Source organism: Pteropus alecto, unplaced genomic scaffold, assembly GCF_000325575.1.
Source record: "Pteropus alecto unplaced genomic scaffold, ASM32557v1 scaffold86, whole genome shotgun sequence".
NCBI classification, from domain to species: Eukaryota; Metazoa; Chordata; class Mammalia; order Chiroptera; family Pteropodidae; genus Pteropus; species Pteropus alecto.
The window spans coordinates 8,789,551-8,798,926 of NW_006442109.1; the positions used below are offsets into that span (position 1 = coordinate 8,789,551).

Below are 9,376 nucleotides of genomic sequence, written 5' to 3' on the forward strand. Positions count from 1 at the left end.
TTCGGTATACACGGATATGGCTGATGCTCACCATGGAGTAGATGCAGAAGCTAGAAGCAATGAGTTCTGTGTACACAAAACAAATAGGCTGATCTTAAAAACAGTTCCAAGTGAAAATAGTAACAGAGAATGAAATAAATAGCATAATGCTACTTAAGTAAAAATTACATATATACAAAATTACATTTTGAAACGTCATACAAATAAAAAGAGATACATTGAACCATTTCACACCCATTAGGATGACTATTACAAAAAGAATAACAAAATAACAAGCAAGGCTGTAGAGAAATTGGAGCTCTTGTGCATTGCTGGTGGGAATGTAAAATGATGCAGCCACTGAAAATGACATGGTGGTTCCCCCAAAAATTAAACATAGAATTACCACTTGATCAGCAATTCTGCTTCTGGGTATATACCCCAAAGCAGCAAAAGCGGGGACTCAAACAGATATTTGTACACCCATGTTCACAGCAGCATTATTCATGATAGTCAAAAGGTGGAAGCAACTGTGTCCATTGATACATGAATGGATAAACAAAACGTGGCATATGCACGCAATGGAATATTATTCAGTCTTAAAGAAGAAGGAAGTCCTGTCATATGCTACAACATGGCTGAATCTTGAAGACACTGTGCTAAGTGAAATAAGCCGGTCACAAAAAGATAAATACTGTATATTTCATTTATGTGAGGTATCTAATATAAATTCATAGAGGCAGAAAATAGGATAGTGGTCGCCAGGGGCTGGGGAAAGGAAGGAATGAGGAGTTAGTGTTTAATGGATAGAGAGTTTTAATTGGGGAAGATAAAAAATTCTGTAGATGGATGGTGCTGATGGTAGCACAGCAATGTGAATCTACTTACTGAAACAACTGTATACTTAAAAATGGTTAAAATGGTAAATTTTATGTTGTGTGTGTTTTACCACAACAAAAATATATATACTGAAAAAAAAAGACACATTAAACACAATAGAAATGGTTTTTGAGGGTGGGAGTATGAGAATGGGGATGAAGCTGAAGGAGGGAGATAACTAAGTGAATTCCTGGCTCTGTAATGGTAAAGTCCTATGTGATGGGGGGCATGATTAACCTCACCCTCTGCTCCCGAGCTGCAGTAGTCCAAAGTGCTCAACCTATAGTGGTTAATATACCAACTGTTCTCCAGTTTACTTAAAAGACAGAGCCTTCAGCTTCCAGCACCTTCCAGTCTAGTGATCATGATATCTCACAGTTGGAGAACTTAAACAAAATTATTTAAAATGCCTGCCCTGTGGGAACATGCAGGCTTAGGTGTTGCCCCATCTGACAGTTGAGGCAACTGAGGGCCAGGACTCTCACGCCAATTGTGGATCTGCTTTAAGCCAGGCTCCGGGCCTGGGACCACAGGGTTAGGGTATTGTTTGTTCTCACAACTCACAAGATGGTTGATGTTGTTGTTGCTACACAGAACAGACACCAGGGATGCAAGGAGTCCAGCTACTGTTGTCCAAATTGGATGACCCCTGACTGCCAGCCCAGCATTGGCCCCTCTGTTCCCAGAGTCCCCCAGCAGGGTTCCTGGTTAAGGTTACAGAGTGTCCCTGGGAAAAAGGGGCTGGGTGTAGGCACTATCCAAGGAAAGTATTGAGAGGGCAGGTCTGACTAGGGCGCAGGGGATTAGACTTGGGGGTTAGGGACAGCCACCCGCTGCTGTGTGCGGAACGACGCACAGGGCCAGGGCTGCAGGGGAGGACAGGATGGGCCCGTGGGCAGGCAGCTGGAACCCAGGGCAGGGTTCATAGAGCTATTTTGAGTTCTCCTGCAGGAGCTCCTTCCCAAAGTTCAGGAACTGAAGGTAGGTCTGGGAGTTGGGGGCCAGGAAAGGTTCCTGGTAGGTGCATGGTATATGTGCGTGTGTGCGTGCGTGTGTGTGTGTGTGTGTGTGTGTGTGAGTGTTTGATTTTACCATTTGCGCATGTCCTGGTGTGTTGGTCACTCTCTCTGTATACACAGGTTGAGTTTCACGTATGTGTGTTTGATGTCTCTGTGTGCCCATGCCTCTGAGATCTGCCTTATTCAGATCACAGTACTTCACAGGGTCCAGGCCTATATGTTTAAGTAAAACGATACATGTCGTGTGAGTTTCCTCCATGACTTCATATATTTTTGTGTTTGTGTCTTTGCACCATATACCTTCATAGAGGTCACTGTGTTTTCCATTTTCTGGGACAATAAGAGTCACAAACACAACCTTGGCTCAGGCCCAGGATCTCCCTCAGTCCAGGTTCAGTTTGCAATATGGACCTAAAAAATAGTAGTTGGAAAACTTGGTTCATTATAATTGCATTTATTTTTAAAAGCACATGTGCATATGGACAGCCACCAAAAAGGGATGCGTTGAAATGAAAATCTAGTTCTATAAAGGCAGTGAGATTAAATGTCTTTAAAGTGTCTTTAATATATTGGCATGCTATTTTTACATTAAAAATGAATACTGTATACCAGGAGACCTCAATCTCTATCTGAAGACCAGCACCAGTCCGTGGCCTGTTAGGATCCGGGCCCCACAGCAGGAGGTGAGTGGCAGGTGAGTAAGCAAAGCTTCATCTGTATTTGCAGCCGCTCCCCAGCTCTAGCACCACCAGCTCAGCTCTACCTCAGATCATCAGGCATTAGATTCTCATAGGAGCACTGGTCCCTGGTGCCAAAAAGGTTGGGGACCGTTGGTGTATACTATATCAAAGTTACACCTCAATTAAAAAAAAAAAGATTTTAAAGAAAGATAAAAAAAAATGTGTAGAGTGAAAGTGGAGTGGGGTCTCTCGAGTGTGAGGAAGTGGATTCTGGAGAGTGGAAGCGTCAAGGCAGTGATTACTTGGACTGTTTGGTCAGGTCTAAGAGAGCTGCTGATGCTCCAGGAGGCCCATCAGTGCTTCTGTGTAGTCAGTCACTGAGTGTGCACAAGGAGTGGGCCTCCTCCCCTCTTAATAACACACACATCTAGAATACTCTGCACCTTATATACAACCCAGCATCTGGAAACATCCTGAGGTTGACTCAGACTTTAAAGGGATGAAATAAAAGAGAAACAAGGAAAAGCTGACCCTCTCTCAACCTAAGCAAAAAGAGGGATACCAGTTTAAAGACAGATGAGTTTACTGGTGGTTGTTTTTGTTATAAAAACAACATGTTTTCATTGTAGGGACATTTAAACATAATGCTAAACGAAAGAACGAGTCACAAAGACCACATATTGTATGATTCCATTTCTAGGAAGTTCCCAGAACCAACTAATCTATAGAGACAGAAGGTAGATTTCTGGTTGCCAGGGGCCGGGCAGGGGGGCAATAGAGGGAAGTGACTGCTAATGGGTACAGGGTTTCTGGGGGTAATAAAAATGCTCTAACATTGATGCTGGTGATGGTTGCATAACTCTGAATATACTAAACACCATTGAATTGTTCATTTTTAAATGGGCAAATTATATGATATATGTGAATTTTATTTCAATAAAGATGTTTTTTATAATAATAATAGCTAACACATATTGAGGTCTTAGGAGAGCTAGGGCCTGTTCTAAAAACTTTACATGGATTAGATTAAGTAATTTAATTTTTATAACTGCCTGTGGTAAGTGTTATTATCATCCCCTTGCTGGAAGAAGACACTGAGGCACGGTGAGGTGACATCAGTGAGGGACCTCGCTCAGATGCTCCTGCTAGACAGTTCTTGCTCTTTACTATGATTAAGAAAAACAGCAACCAGTAACTAGAAATGATCATACCGCAGTAACCTGCTTTTTCATTGAACATATTGTGAACATCTTTGTCAATAAATACACATTTACTGCCTTATTTTGAACAACTGTGGAACATTCTGTCACATGGATCTAACATCATTTACTAAACCAATTTCCCATGACCGGACATGTAGGTTGTTCCCAGTCTTATTTGGTATGTTCAAAGTGCGACTTTAAACATCTTTGTGTATATGCATTTGCGTACATCTCTAATTATTTTCTTAGATTAAGTCCCTAAAAGAATTGTTACTTTTTAGGCCATTACCAAATGGCCCCCTGAAAAGGTATGGTACCGACTTATCCTCACCGCACCAGCTGCATACAGTGAGACTGCATCTGCGGCAGAACCTTTTCTTATTGTCTCAGTTAGTCATCAATAGCTCCCTCCAAGGGAAAGCTTTGTTTGTTTGTTTTCTTCTTAAATCAACAAATGAAAAAGGGTCTGTGCTGAAAGACCTCTCAGCATGGAGCAGAGAGCTAGCTGCCTGCCCTAAGGTGAGGAATAGGGTGTCACCGTTGGCAGGCGATATGAGCAAAGATGCATTTGATGCATTTTTCAGACCTCTTCCCTTGCCCTCCCATACGTGTTGGGGTTCCCCAGAACAACGTACTTGCCTCTTTTGTTTTACATCCTCTCCCTGGGTGATCTTTTACCCTCAAGTCTCTCACCTAACCTTTATAAACTGACTCCCAAATCTACTAATCCAGCCAAACTCGTCTCTAGAGCTCCAGTCTCAAATTGTTGCCTGGATGTGAGGGGCCCACAGTTATTTCAAGTTAGTGTTCAGAACTCATCAGCTTCCTCTGTAAACCTCCTTCATCCTCCACGGGCGTCACCATTGTCTCCCGTCACCCAACCAGCAACCTAAGAAACTCTTCCCTTCTCTCACTCTCACATACAGTCTGTCATCAAACCCTATGGAATCTACCTCCTCATCACCAAGCCTCCATCTTAATTCAAGCCTCCATCACTGCTTACTACCAATTATTACAATAACTTTCAAATCGTCTCCATTCTCTACTTGCTGCCAGAGTGAGAATTCTATAGCACAAATTTAATCTCCCCTGTTGTTTAAAAAATGCTTTCAATGATTTGCCATTGTTTACAGCAATAGGAATATAATGAGAGTGATATATATAATTAAATTTCTTGAGGCCACATTAAAAAAAAGAAAAAGAAACAGGTGAAGTTTAATAATATATCTTCTTTAACCCAACAGTATATACCATTTCAACATGTAATCAATACAAAAATTATCTCTATCTTACATTCTTTATTGCACAAAGTCTTTGAAATCCATTGTACGTTTTACACTTACATCTCACTTTGGACTCACCACATTTCAAATGCTCAAGAGCCACATGTGGCTAGTGGCTACCTGTTGAACAGCACAGGTCTACAAAGTAGCGTCCATAGTCCTTCATATGGCTTAGATGGTACTGAGTGATGTGACCCTGCCTATCTCTGCCTCATCTTTCTTGCTGTGCCCCATATCATATCTTCTCTCCAGCAAATCACAAATATTCCTGATTCTTTTGTACAACTGTACCTTTGCTCACGCCACTTCTTCTTGCCTTCCATGTCCTTTCTATCCCCTTCGATTTCTGCATCCCAGTCCTTCAACTAGATGAACACACCTTCATCATCCAAGACTAGGTTCAAGCATCATCCACCCCCGACCCTCACCAAACCCATAAAGTCTTTCCTTCTCTATCTTCCAGGGTGGGACTGAGTCCTCACTCTACCCTCATACCTCTATGCTAACACCTAGAACCCATTCATGTTCTTATTTAAGTGATTCATTACACTAGATTTTTAAGTCTCTTAAGGTCAAGGAAATTGTCTTATTTTTCTATCCCCAACACCAGTTCCCATCGAAGGTACTTAATAAATGTTTTGCAGATGAATGAATTAATAATTAGGAAACTGAGGCCCAGAAAGATTATTTGTCCAAGATCTGATAACTAAAAAGTGGCATCCTGACTATGTGGCAGGCTCTCAACCCAGTGCTCATTCAGCCACTGGATCAGGGGATGTCACAAAGCCTGATCTGCAGTGTGTGCCTAGAAGGAATTATGTGAAGATCGGTTTGAGGTGCTAATTGCTAAAGTCGACACAACCTAGACCACAGTCCACTGTTTCTGGTGTGGATTCCATTTTAGTTGCATTATATTTTAGTGTTCTCAGTAACTACTAGGAAATGACAGGGACCAAAAGAAACATAGGAGCATGGTGCAGGATGATTCTCAGGTCTCGATCAAGGCTGACCTCACTCACAGAGATAGAGGATAGGTGTGACAGGGGAGATTTTCTCCTGCTTACAAAATATCTGAGGTGCCTGAAGCCTAGTTAAGTGGCAGGAGAACTGACTGACTGAAGCCAGGAGTCTGGAGGGTCTGGTTCTATCGATGCACATGTTCCCAACATGCATGTCATTTATACTCCTAGGCTCAGTTTCTTCATCTGTAAAATTGAGAGTCTGGACTGGCCTTGGGTACTGTAAATATACAACTCATGTATCTTCCTTAGCATTATCCATGGCAGACACTGAGAGTGAATTACCGAGTTCTTTCCTGCCTTGGAATCCTTCTTTACACTCTGCCATATATCTGTCATTCTTCTAGTTGAAGCCTGTTTGCCTTTGTGCCTCTTCTAGCTCTGACTTTCTAATTCCATTCTAGAGACACATTCCTCTGGTCTTTGGGATTCCCCTAACTAGATGTAAATGACTGTGGGAGAGTAACACCTCAGGTTCTTGTCAGTTTTAATGAACTGCTAAACTCTGAGGGCTTGATCCTGCCAAGGCCACCCGGGAAGCCCAGGAGAGAAGCTGGGAGAGGAGGCGGTAGAGAAAGGAAGTCCAGCGTCTACTGCGGCGTCAGGACACACAATTTCACTTTCATTTGTGAGCCGTTGGGCCCATTGCCTGAGCATCTATTGTGGGCAAACTTGCTCAGGGTGCTTTGTAGAAGAAATGCCACAAGAGAAGAGCCTGGCCTCCTGCCCTTGGGTAGCATGCAGTTTAATTTGGGAGCCAGAAAATAAGAAATCTGTTTCTACTGACTTAAATAAGAGAGCAGGAGCTCATCTATCTAATTAATGGATGTGTCATCAAGTGTCCAGGACAGCACTTGGCACAAAGCAATCTCTCAATACATATTTGAATGAATGAATGAAAAAAGAACATATACACACTAACGGAAAAACACTCCATCCTTGAAGCTTAGCTGTGTAAGGTGGAGTTGAGCTCCCAGACAGCATGGATTCATATTTTCATAGCTCTCTCTCTCCTCCTCTCAGGTTTTTCCAAGTGAGGCCATATTACCTTAATGTCTAAAGCACATAAAATTATATACTCCCTCTCAAACTCAAACTCAAACTCAAACCCACTTTTCATGGTTTTGTGGTGTGTGACACCTTCATTAAGTATATTTTTGCCATTGTTGTTATTTTTTTAAGCAGACCCAGGCTGGTTTTAAGTAGGAATATATTACCCATACAATGCATCTACTCGAGGCTGCACCAGGAAATTCTAAAATCCCTTTGTGGAATTGCATCTTCTGTGAAGTTAGGGGTTCTAGACCCAGCATACCACTTGGTTCAGAGCTAGGAACTGATCGTTCTGTAGGAAACTTGTCCAGAAGGGCCGGTCAGCATTTGGGGTCAGTCCACAACTGGTCAGATGTGGTAACTCCAAACATGAATATTAATTACAGGAGGGAACAATACATTTTTATTTTGCTGTCCCTTCAAACTGGAACTAAAGAAGGTGCTGAGCCCACACATATTCTCCTCCCCTTCCCTCTGTGTGTGTGCACGTGTCTGCGTGCATGCGAGTGCATGTGTGCATGCTGGGCTGGCACAGACTCTGCTCACACTCCAACACAGTACTGCTTGAACTTAGTCTTCTCCTGGGAAGTGGGTACACTTCATTCAATTTAGAAGATGTGGACTGAGCACTCACTATGTGCAAGGCCCCCTTGGCAAACTAGGTGACTCAGGAAGCAGAGCAAGTAGGCACTTAGGCCGACAGCAAATCCATACCCCCACTACCCCGCCCCGCTCCCAGCCCAAGGAGAAAAGTTCAGCTTTCTTGCTTTCATCTAGGGTTTTGCAATCAGAATCTCTAGAAGGAAGCTATTTTGAATTTAACACACATGAATGGGTGGCACTTTTTCAAGTTTCTAACTGTTTTTGTTTGAATTTCCTATGAGAGGCCAGATCTCTTAGGCCATCTCAGGGTCTTCCCCCAGCCCCGTCCCAGTGGCAGTCCCCTGTGGGAGTACAAAGATGAATCAGACACAGTCTCCAGGGCGTGGCCCACACAGTGAAATAACCACAGCTCTCCAAGCTTGAGCCCATCGGCCTAAAGCTGGTAAAGAGGAGCAAAGGATCCCTGTGACCACACGGGCAGGACACCACAGTTTCAGAGCCCTGGACAGAAGTTATAGGTAGTGCCTGTGTTCCTTGGGACCAACACAATTACATCCAGGAACCAGAGGTGTCACCTTAGGAACATTCTGCTAAAACCAGAATCTGCTGATCTAGGAGTCAGGGTCTAAGATTCTTTTCCCAGCTCTGCCAGGAATTCTGTTGAGATCTTACGTCCAAGAGTCCTTTGCAAAAGCAGACAACACGGTCCATGGTTTATGATCTACTCCCGTTGCTACCTCAAGAGCTTCTTTGAGAGCCAGGTCCTCACCTATAAAATGATGTAATAAACACAGCTGAGAGAGTAGATGTGAAAGCCTTTAAAAAGCTATGTGGTGGTGGCCAAGATAAATTGCTTTTAGCATCATCTCTCTTTCCCACCACCTACTTAACTCCCTGCCTCCTCGAAAGTAATAATAACAACAGTACTGTGCCAGGCACTGAGCTAAATTATGCATATCCTCATTTATGTAACAGTTCCTTAAACCCCTCCCCTGATCCCAGGTCCTTTCTGTGAAAGATCCAGCTCCAGAAGTTGAAGAAATTTAGTTAAATGGGGCAAATATAAACCAGGCATAGATTCCAGCACCCATTTTACAAATGACCTGAGGATAAAGCAGAGTGCCTCTATAGTGTACCTTCCTCTGTCCTCAAGAGAGCCAGGGGGAAGAAACAGAGGCCATGGAAGACAGATTCCCTCTCCTTGGAGCTCACTCATCTTCTCCCCCAGGCACAGGTGGGTTCTGCCTGTCCTCTAGGGGCACTCACTGACCAGGAACAAAAGTATTCCCAGGCATGAGATGGAGGGTGGGGTGTCCAGGAAAGTAGGTTTTGGATTTTGCTGACCTGGGTCTGAAACTCCACTTCTGTGTTCATTTTACCAGGTTAAGACACAGTTTCAGTGTGAACTAATTTCCCCATCTCTGGGCTATGCTATGGCAAATAACTTACTCATGAGTAATATGGCCATGTTTGTGCAGAGTTTATTTAGATAAGAAAAAACAACCCAGGCCTCATGGGAGGGGCTGCTCAGCAGCGCAGAGCCAACCCCATTTCCTGGGCCTGCCCGCAAGGGCCAGGCCCTCAGGTTGCTGTGGGTGGACTTGGAGGGCTGCTGAAAAGCCTGCCTGCCCCAGACCTCTTTGGGCCCTGCTGCTGGGA

The 9,376-nt window shown here is 43.5% G+C and overlaps 1 long non-coding RNA gene across 7 annotated transcripts in view; it reads right to left on the reverse strand.

The window, feature by feature from the left end:
* The window catches only part of LOC112469592, a 128,579-nt gene continuing 119,203 nt past the window's right edge, over nucleotides 1-9,376 (reverse strand). For 6 of the 7 annotated variants that reach the window (XR_003042698.1, XR_003042696.1, XR_003042701.1 and 3 more), the window contains 3 exons: nucleotides 8,390-8,486; nucleotides 2,178-2,288; nucleotides 1-66 (listed from right to left, as the gene is read on the reverse strand). This is a non-coding gene — a long non-coding RNA (uncharacterized LOC112469592). Of the gene's footprint in view, nucleotides 67-2,177; nucleotides 2,289-8,292; nucleotides 8,487-9,376 lie in introns of all 7 variants that reach the window. The other variant, XR_003042700.1, reaches the window with a different exon arrangement.